The sequence below is a fragment of the Hyla sarda genome, chromosome 10 (genome assembly GCF_029499605.1).
Source record: "Hyla sarda isolate aHylSar1 chromosome 10, aHylSar1.hap1, whole genome shotgun sequence".
Taxonomy (NCBI): Eukaryota; Metazoa; Chordata; class Amphibia; order Anura; family Hylidae; genus Hyla; species Hyla sarda.
The window spans coordinates 21396715-21413865 of NC_079198.1; the positions used below are offsets into that span (position 1 = coordinate 21396715).

Below are 17151 nucleotides of genomic sequence, written 5' to 3' on the forward strand. Positions count from 1 at the left end.
TCTATATACATCTGTCCATGCCTCCTTCCCTCACCTATGTATTTGCTCGCATGCACTGCTCACCATCATAAACCACCCAAAGTCACCTCATTCCATGGTACAGCACAGAAGTCGCTCCATCACTTCACCCAGCCATCTGCTCTCCCTCTTCTTTCTTCTGCTTTTAGCTGCTGGGGACATTGCTCCTAACCCTGGCCCACCTTTCACTAATATTTGCTCTACACTACCTGCCTCTTGCGGAACCACTACAAACTTTAACTGTGCTTTCCTAAACTCTCGATCTGTGTGCAATAAGCTCACCCAGATTCATGACTTATTTCTCACTAATTCTCTTAATCTGCTGCTCTTACAGAAACATGGATACAACCTTCTGACACTGCTTCTCTTGCTGCTTTATCTTATGGTGACCTTCACTTTTCCCATACCCCCAGATCTGACAACAGGCATGGTGGAGGAGTTGGGGTGCTTCTAGCCCCACAATGCACTTTTCAAGTCATCCCCCCATTACCTTCACTCACGTTTCCCTCTTTTGAGGTCCACACCCTCTGACTCTTCCGCCCATTGTCTCTCAGAGTGGCGGTCATCTATTGTCCTCCTGGTTCTCTCCAAATGTTCCTGGATCATTTTGCCACCTGGCTCCCTCACTTTCTTTCCTCAGAAACACCTACACTCATCATGGGTGATTTTAATATCCCCATTGATACCCCAATCTCCTCTTCTGTCTCTAACCTCCTCCTTTGCCCTTTCACAGCTTACTGACTCTCCACACACAAGGATGGGAATACACTGGACTTGATCTTCTCTAGACTTTGCTCTGTCTCTAAATTCACTAATTCTCCTTTTGAGCTCTCTGACCACAACCTTCTCTCTTTCTCTATCAGTAACTCCTATCCTCTTCCGGACACTCCAACCTTGTACACTTACAGAAACCTGCGTGCCATAAACACTTGTCAATTTATAGACATTCTACAATCTTCACTATCACCAATCTCTTCTCTCTCCTGCCCTAATCTAGCAGCCAAACATTACCATGACACCCTAAAGTCTACCCTGGATCAAATGGCACCCCCTAAAACACGAACCTCCCGACACAGACGGCAGCAACCCTGGCACACGCTAACAACCCGCTTTCTCAGGCGATGCTCTAGGTGTGCTGAATGTCTGTGGAGGAAAACGAAGACTTCTTCATATCTGCACTATAAATTCCTGCTTAAATCCTATTACTCCGCTCTTCATCTCGCCAAACAAACATATTTTACCTCCCTCATCTCCTCTCTGTCGAACAACCCAAAACACCTTTGTGAAATGTTCAACTCTCTCCTTCGGCCTAAAGTACAGACCCCAATCACTGATCTCTGTGCTGAAGACCTGGCCAAATACTTCAAAACTAAAATCGATGACATTCGTGATGAAATCCTCTCCCAGTCCCCTAAAAGTTCTGATCCAATTCCCAGCCACATCTCCTATTCATCACTCAGTTTTTGAGCCTGTAACGGAGGATGAGGTTTCCAGGCTCCTCTCCTCCGCCCGCCCCACTACCTGCTCTAGTGACCCCATGCCTTCACACCTCATCCAGTCTCTCTCTCCTGCTGTCACCTAACTAAAATCTTTAACCTCTCCTTCTCTTCTGGGGTCTTTCCCTCCTCTTTCAAACACTCTATCATAACCCCACTATTGAAAAAAAAACATCTCTGGACCCATCCTGTGCAGCCAACTATCGACCCGTGTCAAATCTCCCCTTTATCTCCAAACTCCTGGAACGCTTGGTCTACTCCCGCCTTATCCACTATCTCTCCGAGAACTCTCTCCTTGACCCCTTACAGTCTGGTTTCCGCTCCCTTCACTCCACAGAAACGACCCTAACAAAAGTCACTAACGATCTTCTGACGGCCAAATCAAATGGCAATTTCTCTTTACTGATTCTCTTGGACCTCTCTGCGGCTTTTGACACTGTGGATCACCAACTCCTCCTCAGTAGTCTCCACTCCATCGGTCTCAAGGACTCTGCTCTCGCCTGGTTTTCCTCCTATCTCTCTGGCCGCTCCTTTAGCGTCTCGTTTTCTGGCTCTACTTCTTCTCCTCTTCCCCTTGCTGTCGGGGTTCCCCAGGGATCGGTCCTGGGTCCTCTACTCTTTTCACTCTACACATCCCCCATTGGAAAAACAATCAGTAGATTTGGTTTCCAGTAACACCTCTGTGCTGATGACACCCAACTCTATACCTCTTCCTCCAACATCACCCCTGCACTCCTACAGAATACCAGTGACTGTCTCTCTGCTGTCTCAGACATCATGTCCTCTTTATATCTGAAACTAAATCTTTCGAAAACAGAACTTCTTGTTTTTTCTCCATCAACTGATACTGTACCTAACCCTGACATTTCCATCTCGGTATGTGGTACTACCATAACTCCCGGGCAGCAGGCTCACTGTCTTGGAGTTATACTTGACTCTGATCTGTCTTTCACTCCCAATATTCAGTCCCTTTCACGTTCTTGTCACCTGCATCTCAAAAACATTTCCAGAATCCGCCCGTTTCTCACTACTGAAACTGCTAAAACTCTCATTATTGCTTTGATTCCCTCCCGCCTCGACTACTGTAACTCTTTACTAATAGGCCTTCCTTTCTCCAAACTCTCTCCTCTTCAGTCCATCCTTAATGCCACAGCCAGACTCATCTTCCTCTCCAGCCGCTACACCGACGCCTCCTCCCTGTGCCAGTCACTACACTGGTTACCAATTCAGTCCAGAATACAGTACAAAATCCTCAGTCTCACACACAAAGCTCTCCACAATGCTGCACCTCCCTACATCTCCTCTCTCATCTCTGTCTACCATCCTACACGTTCTCTCCGATCTGCTAATGATCTCACACTAACATCTTCTATAATCCGAACTTCTCACTCCCGTCTCCAAGACTTCACTCGTGCTGCACCGGTTCTCTGGAATGCTATCCCTCAATCCCTCAGACTCAACAACAACATCCAGAGTTTCAAACGTGGCCTAAAAACACATCTCTTCAGACAGGCTTATAACAGTCTCTAATTGGCCCCAATATATCCCCAACATATCCCCAATATATCCCCACACCTCTTGTTTGAATAGTTATTGTGTAATATTATGTTACTTGTCTTTGTTTGTACCCCATAATTGTAAGCGCTGCGGAATCTGTAGGCGCTATATAAATAAAATTATTACTATTATTATTATTGGCTCTGCCCTTTGACACGCCCCACCTTACAATTGGGGTAAGACACTGTAACAAACCTCCTCCTCATGTAATCTCCTTACAACTGGGGTAAGACACTGTAACAAACCTCCTTCTCATGTAATCTCCTTACTACTGGGGTGACACATTGTAACAAACCTCCTCCCCATGTAATCTCCTTACTACTGGGGTGACACACTGTAATAACCTCCTCCTCTTGTAATCTTCAGTGGTGCTGGCTAGGTGGGGGCTTCGGATGCTGGTTACTAACTTTCTTGCAGAGGGCAGAGCGGCGCCCCCATCAAGAGGGTGCTCTAGGCGGCTGCCTATTTTGCCTTTAGGCATAACCGACCCTGGCAATGGCATAGTACTTCCAAACTGCTAAACGCTGAGCTCAGAATCCCCATAGAGGATGAAGGAGCGATTGCCGTGCATGCGTGCTTCGCTTCCATTCATTTGGAGGAGACTTGGGATTGGTGGGGGTCCCAGCAGACAGATGACTTCTGATTATATAGTTATCCATTTTGATGATAAGAATCCCTATTTAAAGGATTACTGGCATTTAAAAAAACACACACGTTGTCCAGAGATGTCAAAAGTTTAGAACAGAGTCTCAGGTGTCATATCCGAGACCCACTACGATCGCAAGTATAGGCCACTGAAGTATACAGAAGCGAGAGCCTCACTGCCCAGCTGTCAATCAAATCGGACTCTTTCACTTAAAGGGGTTATCCAGGAAAAAAACTTTTTTTTTATATATCAACCGGCTCCAGAAAGTTAAACAGATTTGTAAATGACTTCTATTAAAAAATCTTAATCCTTTCAGTAGTTATGAGCTTCTGAAGTTGAGTTGTTCTTTTCTGTCTAAGTCCCCTCTGATGACACGTGTCTCGGGAACCGCCCAGTTTAGATGCAAATCCCCATAGCAAACCTCTTCTAAACTGGGCGGTTCCCGAGACACGTGTCATCAGAGAGCACTTATACAGAAAAGAACAACTCAACTTCAGAAGCTCATAAGTACTGAAAGGATTAAGATTTTTTTAATAGAAGTCATTTACAAATCTGTTTAACTTTCTGGAGCAAGTTGATATATAAAAAAAAAGGATAGGGGATAAGATGTCTGATCGTGGCGTCCCATCGATGGGACCCCCGCGATCTCTGTGCAGCACCCGGCGTCCATTTAGAATACTGGGTGCAGGCGGCAGGGTCGTGACGTCACTGCCACGCCCCCTGTGACATCACGACACGCCCCCTACAATGCAAGTCTATGGGAGGGGGCGTGACATATGCCACGCCCCCTCCCATAGACTTGCATTGAGGGGGCGTGGTGTGACATCACAACCCTGTCGCCCGCTCCAAGTCTTCGGAACAAAATGTTCCGAATGCTGGGGCAGCGGAGTACCCCTTTAAGGGCTTGTCCACACAGCGGATTTTATTGCAAACTCGCAGCTTTTTTCCCGCTGTGAGTTTGAATGGGGACAGCTCTGCGCGGCCAATTTTCGGCAGCGGAATTTCCATAGCGAAAGATCTGCCAAAGACCCTCATTGGAGTCAATGAGGTCTGAGGCAAATTTTCCCCAGTTGGGCCGCCCTAGATTCTAGCCTTGTGTTGGCAGCGTGGCAGCTCACTGGTTGGCACTGTCATCTTACCTTGTGGTTAAATCAGGCCAAGGGCAATGTTTGCATGGAGTTTGTATGTTCTACCAGTGGTTGTGATGTTATCCTCCTCTTACTAATAGATCAATTGACTTCCCGTGAATTTATACCCGGGGAGATCCGACTGTGAGCCCACTGGGGCAGGGTCTCATCTTTATGATCTTTATACAGTGCTGTGGAACATGTTAGCGCTATATAAACAGTACAAAAATACAGTGCAAAATATAACTAAAGTATCCGGAAAGTGAAGCAGCTGGTAACCAATCAGATGACACCTCTCGTTGTGCCAGTGACGGCTTAGTTGGGTGTTATTGGGCATCACGTGAGAACACTGCACACAGAGTAGGCTTTGTATTCTTCCGGGGGACATCATGATTACCAAAGCAGATTTACCAAACTCCAGCGAATAAAACCCAAAAATACGTTTTATTATTATTTCCCTTCAACTTTCCAAATTTCTCCTGGACCATAAAAAGTCAGTGACTGATTCCAGAGCTCCTACTGTCCTAAGGCAAGATGATGTCTTAAAGGAGTTTTCAGCTTATAAGTCATATACAGTATAAACATATATATATATATATATATATATATATACGGTATATCATGGCGAGAAGGAATCTTTCTGCCTTTCTGAATCCTCAAAACTGAGGATGTATATAAAAGTCAGAGAGAAGCGAGCAATGATACCTCGTATTGCAGTTTCCATTTCTATTAATTTCCGTAACGATAGTGCATCAGTGACAGGATTACGGAAAATAATGTAAAATATACACTGTGGGGAGAGATTTATCAAAACCTGTCCAGAGGAAAGTTGCCCATAGCAACCAATCAGATCCCTTCTTTCATTTTGCAGAGGCCTTGTTAAAAATGAAAGAAGCAATCTGATTGGTTGCTATGGGCAACTTTTCCTCTGTACAGGGTTTAATATCTCCCCCTGTGTATATATAGTGTAGTATATCATGTACAGTGTATATATAGTGTAGTATATCATGTACAGTGTATATATAGTGTAGTATATCATGTACAGTGTAGTATATCATGTATAGTGTATATATAGTGTGGTATATCATGTATAGTGTATATATAGTGTGATATATCATGTATAGTGTATATATAGTGTGGTATATCATGTATAGTGTATATATAGTGTAGTATGTCATGTACAGTGTATATATAGTGTAGTATATTATGTATAGTGTATATATAGTGTGGTATATCATGTACAGTGTATATATAGTGTAGTGTATCATGTACAGTGTATATATGTATATATAGTGTAGTATATCATGTACAGTGTATATATAGTGTAGTATATCATGTACAGTGTATATATGTGTATATATAGTGTAGTATATCATGTACAGTGTATATATGTATATATAGTGTAGTATATCATGTACAGTGTATATATGTATATATAGTGTAGTATATCATGTACAGTGTATATATAGTGTAGTATATCATGTACAGTGTATATATAGTGTAGTATATCATGTACAGTGTATATATAGTGTAGTATATCATGTACAGTGTATATATAGTGTAGTATATCATGTACAGTGTATATATAGTGTAGTATATCATGTACAGTGTATATATAGTGTAGTATATCATGTACAGTGTAGTATATCATGTATAGTGTATATATAGTAGGGGTGTGAATCGCCAAGAATTTGGCGATTCGATTCGAATCGTGATACCAGTGTGGCGATTCGATATATCCCGATATATCGCGATACCGTCTAGGTGACGATACATCGCGATATATCCCGATATATCGCCCACCTGGGAGCATTCATAGATCCCAATAGACGCCGCTGTCGGCTTTGACAGCGGCGATCTAGTACTCCGGTGCACACTTTTCTCATGTTATCCCGTCCGGGCTGCAAAATAAAATAAAACGCACTTTATCTTACCTGCCAACGAGCCCCCAGGGCTCCGGTACACTCCGGTACAGGTGTTTGGTCCCCGGGCTGTATTCTTCTTACTTCCTGTTAGTCCGGCACGTCACATGGAGCTTCAGCCTATCACCAGCCGAGGCGGGACATCACTGCGCTGGTGATAGGCTGAAGCTCCATGTGACGTGCCGGACTAACAGGAAGTAAGAAGAATACAGCCCGGGGACCGAACACCTGTACCGGAGTGTACCGGAGCTCCGGGGGCTCGTTGGCAGGTAAGAGAAAGTGTGTTTTATTTTGCAGCCTGGACGGGATAACATGAGAAAAGTGCGCACCGGATACTCCTTTAATAGCCAGCCGCGGCGATTGCCGCATGCTGGCTATTAGCGGCGGCCCCCGGCTACTGAAATCAGCCGGGGGGCGCATAGTACGGAGTGGGCACGAGTCGGAGCCCGCTCCATAGCCGTGTCAGATCCGGCCTGCCCGGCTCCACAAATGTAGAACTTTTATCTCCTGATGCCCAGGACATGACATGCTGTTCCGGGCGTCCGCAGATAAAAATTCCACATCCCTAAAAGAATCGATTCAAAAATATTTTGAATCGATTCTGTATCGGCAAATGAAAAAATCGCGATTATCGCGAGAATCGATTTTTTCTTACATCCCTAATATATAGTGTAGTATAACATGTACAGTGTATATATAGTGTAGTATATCATGTAGTGTGTATACAGTGGGGATCAAAAGTTTGGGCACCCCAGGTAAAAATTTGTATTAATGTGCATAAAGAAGCCAAGGAAAGATGGAAAAATCTCCAAAAGGCATCAAATTACAGATTAGACATTCTTATAATATGTCAACAAAAGTTACATTTTATTTCCATCATTTTCACTTTCAAAATAACAGAAAACAAAAAAAATGGTGTCTGCAAAAGTTTGGGCACCCTGCAGAATTTATAGCATGCACTGCCCCATTTGCAAAGCTGAGACCTGCCAGTGTCATGGATTGTTCTCAATCATCATCTGGGAAGACCAGGTGATGTCAATCTCAAAGATTTTAAATGCCCAGACTCATCTGACCTTGCCCCAACAATCAGCACCATGGGTTCTTCTAAGCAGTTGTCTAGGAATCTGAAACTAAAAATAGTCGACGCTCACAAAGCTGGAGAAGGCTATAAGAAGATAGCAAAACTTTTTCAGATGTAAATATCCTCTGTTCGGAATGTAATTAAGAAATGGCAGTCATCAGGAACAGTGGAAGTTAAAGCAAGATCTGGAAGACCAAGAAAAATATCAGACAGAACAGCTCGCAGGATTATGAGAAAAACAATTCAAAACCCACGTTTGGCTGCACAATCCCTCCAGAAAGATCTGGCAGACACTGGAGTTGTGGTACACTATTACACTATAAAGAGATACTTGTACAAATATGGTCTTCATGGAAGAGTCATCAGAAGAAAACCTCTTCTACGTCCCCACCACAAAAATCAGCATTTGAACTTTGCAAATGAACATATAGACAAGTCTGATGCATTTTGGAAACAAGTTCTGTGGACTGATGAGGTTAAAATTTAACTTTTTGGCCGGAATGAGCAAAGGTACGTTTGGAGAAGAAGGGGAACAGAATTTAATGAAAAGAACCTCTGTCCAACTGTTAAGCATGGGGGGTGGATCAATCATGCTTTGGGGTTGTATTGCAGCCAGTGGCACAGGGAACGTTTCATGAGTAGAAGGAAAAATGGATTCAATAAAATTTCAGGATATTTGGGATTCTAACTTGATGCCATCTGTGAAAAAGCTGAAGTTAAAGAGAGGATGGCTTCTACAAATGGATAATGATCCTAAACACACCTCGAAATCCACGGGTAGATTACATCAAGAGGCGCAAACTGAAGGTTTTGCCATGGCCTTCACAATCTCCTGACCTCAACATAATTGAAAATCTATGGATAGACCTTAAAAGAGCTGTGCGTGACAGACATCTCAAAGAACTGGAAGACTTTTGTGAAGAATGGGCAAAGATACCTCAAACAAGAATTGAAAGACTCTTGGCTGGCTACAAAAAGAGTTTACAAGCTGTGATACTTGCCAAAGGGGGCAGTACAAGATATTAACTCTGCAGGGTGCCCAAACTTTTGCAGACGCCATTTTTTTGTTTTCTGTTGTTTTGAAAGTGTAAATGATGGAAATAAAATGTAACTTTTGTTGAGATATTATAAGAATGTCTAATCTGTAATTTGATGCCTTTTGGAGATTTTTCCATCTTTCCTTCGCTTCTTTATGCACATTAATACAAATTTTTACCTGGGGTGCCCAAACTTTTGATTCCCACTGTATAGTGTAGTATATCATGTACAGTGTATATATAGTGTAGTATATCATGTACAGTGTATATATAGTGCAGTATATTATGTATAGTGTATATATAGTGTAGTATATCATGTACAGTGTATATATAGTGTAGTATATCATGTACAGTGTGCATATAGTGTAGTATATTATGTATAGTGTAGTATACCATGCAGAGTGTAGATCTAGTGTTACACATCATGTAGGGCTGTCACACTCGGGTATAGTATATGCAGGGCTGTCACACTCGGGTGCAGTATATGTAGAGCTGTCACACTCGGGTGTAGTATATGCAGGGCGCAGGGCTGTCACACTCGGGTGCAGTATATGTAGGGCTGTCACACTCGGGTGCAGTATATGTAGGGCTGTCACACTCGGGTGCAGTATATGTAGGGCTGTCACACTCGGGTGCAGTATATGTAGGGCTGTCACACTCTGGTGTAGTATATGCAGGGCGCAGGGCTGTCACACTCGGGTGCAGTATATGTAGGGCTGTCACACTCGGGTGCAGTATATGTAGGGCTGTCACACTCGGGTGCAGTATATGTAGAGCTGTCACACTCGGGTGCAGTATATGTAGGGCTGTCACACTCGGGTGTAGTATATGCAGGGCGCAGGGCTGTCACACTCGGGTGCAGTATATGTAGGGCTGTCACACTCGGGTGCAGTATATGTAGGGCTGTCACACTCGGGTATAGTATATGCAGGGCTGTCACACTCGGGTGCAGTATATGTAGAGCTGTCACACTCGGGTGTAGTATATGCAGGGCGCAGGGCTGTCACACTCGGGTGCAGTATATGTAGGGCTGTCACACTCGGGTGCAGTATATGTAGGGCTGTCACACTCGGGTGCAGTATATGTAGGGCTGTCACACTCGGGTGCAGTATATGTAGGGCTGTCACACTCTGGTGTAGTATATGCAGGGCGCAGGGCTGTCACACTCGGGTGCAGTATATGTAGGGCTGTCACACTCGGGTGCAGTATATGTAGGGCTGTCACACTCGGGTGCAGTATATGTAGAGCTGTCACACTCGGGTGCAGTATATGTAGGGCTGTCACACTCGGGTGTAGTATATGCAGGGCGCAGGGCTGTCACACTCGGGTGCAGTATATGTAGGGCTGTCACACTCGGGTATAGTATATGCAGGGCACAGGGCTGCCACACTCGGGTGTAGTACATGCAGGGAGCAGGGCTGTCACACTCTGGTGCAGTATATGCAGGGCTGTCACACTCAGGTATAGTATATGCAGTGTGCAGGGCTGTCACACTCGGGTATAGTATATGCAGGGCTGTCACACTCAGGTATAGTATATGCAGGGTGCAGGGCTGTCACACTCGGGTATAGTATATGCAGGGCTGTCACACTCGGGTATAGTATATGCAGGGCGCAGGGCTGTCACACTCGGGTGCAGTATATGCAGGGTGTAGGGCTGTCACACTCGGGTACAGTATATGCAGGGTACAGGGCTGTCACACTCGGGTACAGTATATGCAGGGCTGTCACACTCGGGTGTAGTATATGCAGGGCTGTCACACTCAGGTATAGTATATGCAGGGTGCAGGGCTGTCACACTCGGGTATAGTATATGCAGGGCTGTCACACTCGGGTATAGTATATGCAGGGCGCAGGGCTGTCACACTCGGGTGCAGTATATGCAGGGTGTAGGGCTGTCACACTCGGGTACAGTATATGCAGGGTACAGGGCTGTCACACTCGGGTGCAGTATATGCAGGGTGTAGGGCTGTCACACTCGGGTACAGTATATGCAGGGTGCAGGGCTGTCACACTCGGGTACAGTATATGCAGGGCTGTCACACTCGGGTGTAGTATATGCAGGGCGCAGGGCTGTCACACTCGGGTGTAGTATATGCAGGGTATAGTATATGCAGGGCTGTCACACTCGGGTACAGTATATGCAGGGCGCAGGGCTGTCACACTCGGGTGTAGTATATGCAGGGCGCAGGGCTGTCACACTCTGGTGTAGTATATGCAGGGTGCAGGGCTGTCACACTCGGGTATAGTATATGCAGGGTGCAGGGCTGTCACACTCGGGTGCAGTATATACAGGGCGCAGGGCTGTCACACTCTGGTATAGTACATGCAGGGCGCAGGGCTGTCACACTCGGGTATAGTACATGCAGGGCGCAGGGCTGTCACACTCGGGTATAGTACATGCAGGGCGCAGGGCTGTCACACTTGGGTGCAGTATATGCAGGGCGCAGGGCTGTCACACTCTGGTATAGTACATGCAGGGTGCAGGGCTGTCACACTTGGGTATAGTACATGCAGGGTGCAGGGCTGTCACACTCGGGTGCAGTATATGCAGGGCGCAGGGCTGTCACACTCGGGTATAGTATATGCAGGGGGCAGGGCTGTCACACTCGGGTGCAGTATATGCAAGGTGCAGGGCTGTCACACTCGGGTGTAGTATATGCAGGGTGCAGGGCTGTCACACTCGGGTGTAGTATATGCAGGGTGCAGGGCTGTCACACTCGGGTGTAGTATATGCAGGGTGCAGGGCTGTCACACTCGGGTGCAGTATATGCAGGGTGCAGGGCTGTCACACTCGGGTGCAGTATATGCAGGGCGCAGGGCTGTCACACTCGGGTGTAGTATATGCAGGGTATAGTATATGCAGGGCGCAGGGCTGTCACACTCGGTTGTAGTATATGCAGGGTGCAGGGCTGTCACACTCGGGTATAGTATATGCAGGGCGCAGGGCTGTCACACTCGGGTGTAGTATATGCAGGGCGCAGGGCTGTCACACTCGGGTGCAGTACATGCAGGGCGCAGGGCTGTCACACTCTGGTATAGTACATGCAGGGCGCAGGGCTGTCACACTCGGGTATAGTATATGCAGGGCGCAGGGCTGTCACACTCTGGTATAGTACATGCAGGGCGCAGGGCTGTCACACTCGGGTATAGTACATGCAGGGCGCAGGGCTGTCACACTCTGGTATAGTATATGCAGGGCGCAGGGCTGTCACACTCTGGTATAGTACATGCAGGATGCAGGGCTGTCACACTCGGGTATAGTATATGCAGGGCGCAGGGCTGTCACACTCTGGTATAGTACATGCAGGGCGCAGGGCTGTCACACTCTGGTATAGTATATGCAGGGTGCAGGGCTGTCACACTCTGGTATAGTACATGCAGGGTGCAGGGCTGTCACACTCTGGTATAGTACATGCAGGGCGCAGGGCTGTCACACTCTGGTATAGTATATGCAGGGCGCAGGGCTGTCACACTCTGGTATAGTATATGCAGGGCGCAGGGCTGTCACACTCTGGTATAGTATATGCAGGGCGCAGGGCTGTCACACTCTGGTATAGTATATGCAGGGTGCAGGGCTGTCACACTCGGGTATAGTACATGCAGGGCGCAGGGCTGTCACACTCTGGTATAGTATATGCAGGGTGCAGGGCTGTCACACTCTGGTATAGTATATGCAGGGCGCAGGGCTGTCACACTCTGGTATAGTATATGCAGGGTGCAGGGCTGTCACACTCGGGTATAGTACATGCAGGGCGCAGGGCTGTCACACTCGGGTATAGTATATGCAGGGCGCAGGGCTGTCACACTCGGGTATAGTATATGCAGGGCGCAGGGCTGTCACACTCTGGTATAGTACATGCAGGGCGCAGGGCTGTCACACTCTGGTATAGTATATGCAGGGCGCAGGGCTGTCACACTCTGGTATAGTATATGCAGGGTGCAGGGCTGTCACACTCGGGTATAGTACATGCAGGGTGCAGGGCTGTCACACTCTGGTATAGTATATGCAGGGCGCAGGGCTGTCACACTCTGGTATAGTATATGCAGGGTGCAGGGCTGTCACACTCGGGTATAGTACATGCAGGGCGCAGGGCTGTCACACTCGGGTATAGTATATGCAGGGCGCAGGGCTGTCACACTCGGGTATAGTATATGCAGGGCGCAGGGCTGTCACACTCTGGTATAGTACATGCAGGGCGCAGGGCTGTCACACTCTGGTATAGTATATGCAGGGCGCAGGGCTGTCACACTCTGGTATAGTATATGCAGGGTGCAGGGCTGTCACACTCGGGTATAGTACATGCAGGGCGCAGGGCTGTCACAGTCACACTCGGCTGCAGTACCGCAGTTTACTCCCAGCACTGATGAGTCACAGCTCTGGATCTGACATGCGCCTGCGTGACAGCTGCTCCCCGTCACACACGCATTGCGATATATCGATTAGTAGCGAATTCATCGCGATTCCCCCACCCTGCAGTCACCTCTGACCCCAACGCCCCCGACTCACCTCTAATATCGAAGATAATCGGCAATGTTTGTTCCGATTGTTCCTGCGATCCGGGTCCGATCGTGTTGTTCAGCAGCACTAAAGGTCAGGCCGGCAGGGTTCCCTCACCTTCACGTTTTCATGAGGTATCGATATCAAATCGGCAAGTATCGACAAGCGTCTCTCGCTCGATGCGATACAATCGCCGATCACGGAGCGATACCGGGCATCTAACCGTTTATTCGCAATCCGAATACATTTAATTCTTCTGATATTTCAATTTTCCTTAGCCGTACGGTGAATCTGATACCGCGGGTCCAAGCCCCGCCCCCGCGGCCTTTACCGATTGGACATATCGATTGGTAATCACATGGTGACTGACAATACGGACAGCCAATCACTGCGCGCCTTTGTCTGGGTTACCGCCTACTAAAACTTTGATGGATAGGGTCCTAACCAATCAGCGCATAGCACTCGCTCGCAGTTGGTAACGCCCACTTCTCGGGGATATTGATGGACAGCGTCGCTAGGCAATGGTCGCTAAGAAGGGCAGAGTGAGGCTGGACCAAAATAATTCACTTCGGACATCCAATCAGAAACGGACATATGTTTAAACCCCGCCTCTATAAGCTGAGTGATGTCCAGACTGACCAATGACAGGACAGTGGGTACTAAGTAATCACATAGCCAGTCAGGTGTGCAGGGCAGACTGTGGCTGCGGCCATTGTCCACCATGGAGGGATTATCCTGCAGCCATAGTGTGTGCGCGGGGAATGAGTCTACAATAAAGGAACAAGGAATTAACTTATCACCTGAGATAATATTAATTCAAGACACCTGTTTACTAGTTCTGGTATCTTTCTGGGAAAGCTGGGTAACAACCAATATGGCTGCCAGTGCCACTACAACTCCTATAAGGGAACACTCCAGAAGCCTGACCAGTTTAAGCAGCATGGCTGTTCAGGACTCTGGAAAAGTTTTGTGATAACCTAAATGTGAGCTGTAATGGCAGCCAGATAAGATGTCACTCAACTTTCCCAGGAGCAAATCTGACTAAAGAATAAAGCGAAGAGAACAAGTAAAATGTGTTGCACAACTACAACTCCCATCATGCTACAGTCATCCCTCAACTTATAATGGCCTCAACATACTATAGTCTCAACATATAATGGTCTTTTCTGGACCATTGTAACTTGAAACCAGGCTCAACATACAATACTACAGACAGTCCAGATCTGTGAAACGTGTCAATGGCTGGAAGAACCGACCAATCAGAATGGGCATTCGCTGGTAAAACCCCTGTATTCCTGAAGTGTATGCACTGACTGGTGTCTTGTAGCGCCCCCTACAGTACAGGGAGGTATTACATGTTCTGTACACTTTACCTGTACCAGGGTTACCTGCTCCTTTGGACACCGGGTGATTGCGACTCCATGTTACGTTTTTAAGGACATTGGGGGAGATTTATCAAAACCTGTCCAGAGGAAATGTTGCTGAGTTGCCCATAGCAACCAATCAGATCGCTACTTTCATTTTTCAGAGGCCTTTTCAAAAATGAAAGAAGTGATCTGATTGGTTGCTATGGGCAACTCAGCAACATTTCTTCTGGACAGGTCTTGATAAATCTCCCCTATTGCGTGTTCTGAATAAGCTCCTGTCCTCTACATAGACCAGTGTTTCCCAAGCAGGGTGCCCCCAGCTGTTGCAAAACGACAGCACAATAAGACAGCACAGAAACAAGGAAGTTACGCGTTTCAAGAGCAGAAAGCGCTCTGTCATACATGCAATATGACTACATGCAAACTGAGCTTGAAGTGCGTAACTTCCTTGTTTCTGTGCTGTCTTATTGGAATAGATCTTGGATTTTATTTGCACAAGAGCTGGATTCCACATTTCTTATTACCAACAGATTTTGGGTGGCACGTCAGGTTTTGATCGCGGCGTCTAAAACGGGAGAAAAGTCATCCTGACTAGCTCAGCAGGCTGTTCAGGACCGCTGTGGCTCCCGACTTGAGCCCGTGTGATGTCAGCTGGCCCTCAGCTGATTCCTGTAGCTGAGGGCCGGCGTTAAGTGCCAACATGCCACGATCGCTGTGGCTGGCTATTAACCCTTTAGATCGCCACTGTCAAAGTTGACAGCTGCGCCTAAAGGAAGCTTTGAACACTCCCTGGTGGTCCAGTGGAGTGAATCGCAAACCCCCCCCCCCCCAGAGTGCGGTTGCGCGGTAGCGATCCACTGTGGAGACAGCCGGAGGACTTACCTCTACTGCTGTGGCTGTGCCGGTGTGAGGTGTTTTTTTGCGCCCTCGTAGATCCATGCGTCCGCTCCTCCCCCAGCTCTCCGAACATTTCCGAAGCTAGAACTGGGGGAGGGCAGAGCAAGGGGAGGGAGGAGGTTCACGCCCCCTCCCTAATCTCCCCACCTGAGCTTGGCTGGACGCAGATCTCTACGGCACGCTCCCTCCCTGAGGACATAGATCTCCACGGCAGGTCCCCTCCCTCATCTCCCCTCCCTGAGGACATAAATCTCCACGGCAGGTCCCCTCCCTCATCTCCCCGAGCTGAGGACGTAGAGCAGTGCTCCCAATGAGCTCTATGTGTAAAGGGGGACATACTGTACGGGCTAAAGGGGGACATTTAGCCTGTACAGTATGTCCCCCTTTAGCCCGTACAGTATGTACCCCTTTAGCCCGTACAGTATGTCCCCCTTTACACATAGAGCTCATTGGGAGCACTGCTCTACGTCCTCAGCTCGGGGAGATGAGGGAGGGGACCTGCCATGGAGATTTACGTCCTCAGCTCGGGGAGATGAGGGAGGGGACCTGCCATGGAAATTTACGTCCTCAGCTCGGGGAGATGAGGGAGGGGACCTGCCGTGGAGATTTACGTCCTCAGCTCGGGGAGATAAGGGAGGGGACCTGCTGTGGAGATCTATGTCCTCAGGGAGGGGAGATGTGGGAGGGGACCTGCCGTGGAGATTTACGTCCTCAGGGAGGGGAGATGAGGGAGGGGGCGTGAACCTCCTCCCTCCCCTTGCTCTGCCCTCCCCCAGTTCTAGCTTCGGAAATGTTCGGAGAGCTGGGGGAGGAGCGGACGCATGGATCTACGAGGGCGCAAAAAACCACCTCACACCGGCTCTCCCATTGATAAAGCCTGGCAGGACTAGGCTTTATCAATGGAGCGCAGATCACACAGATCAATGTGGTTCAATGGAACCACATTGATCTGTATGAGGAATCTAATGATTCCTCCTAAAAGTCCCCTAAGGGGACTAGTAAAGTGTAAAAAAAAAAAAAAAGTTTAAGTAAAAAAAAAACACACATTAACCCCTTCCTTATTAAAAAGTTTAAAACACCCCCCTTTTCCCAAATTCCATATAAAAAATATAAAAACATAATAAAAATGTCGCTCTGGAACGTCTCTGCTGCCGGCCGGGTATCCTCGCTCTCCGTCGCCGCCATCACGTCGGTACGCACGCCGACGCACGTACGCGACGACGTGATGACGAGGAAGGAGAGCGCCGGCCATACAGGGGATCCCTGAACGGAGAAGACACCGAGGAGGCAGGTAAGGTCCCTCCCGGTGTCCTGTAAGCACTAACCCGGCTATTCAGTCGGGTTGTTCGGGACTTCACCGCGGCGGTCCCGAACAGCCCGACTGAACAGCCAGGTTAGTGTCACTTTCCCTTCAGACGCGGCGGTCAGCTTTGATTGCCGCGTCTGAAGGGTTAATACAGGGCATCACCGTGATCGGTGATGTCCTGTATTATCCGTGGGTCC

General features: G+C 47.7%; 2 protein-coding genes across 5 annotated transcripts in view; one reads left to right on the forward strand and one right to left on the reverse strand.

Moving 5' to 3' along the window:
- The window catches only part of LOC130294414 (E3 SUMO-protein ligase ZBED1-like), a 30593-nt gene extending 17063 nt beyond the window's left edge, over positions 1-13530 (reverse strand). Inside the window, exon 1 of the mRNA XM_056544146.1 lies at positions 13394-13530. The gene's annotated coding sequence lies outside the window, so the exon portion shown is untranslated. The remainder of the gene's footprint in view (positions 1-13393) is intronic.
- Positions 13531-13896: 366 nt separating this feature from the next.
- Positions 13897-17151, forward strand: part of LOC130294416 (ETS homologous factor-like) — a 59157-nt gene continuing 55902 nt past the window's right edge. For 2 of the 4 annotated variants that reach the window (XM_056544156.1, XM_056544154.1), the window contains exon 1: positions 13897-14036. The gene's annotated coding sequence lies outside the window, so the exon portion shown is untranslated. The remainder of the gene's footprint in view (positions 14037-17151) is intronic. The other 2 variants (XM_056544153.1, XM_056544155.1) reach the window with 1 other exon arrangement.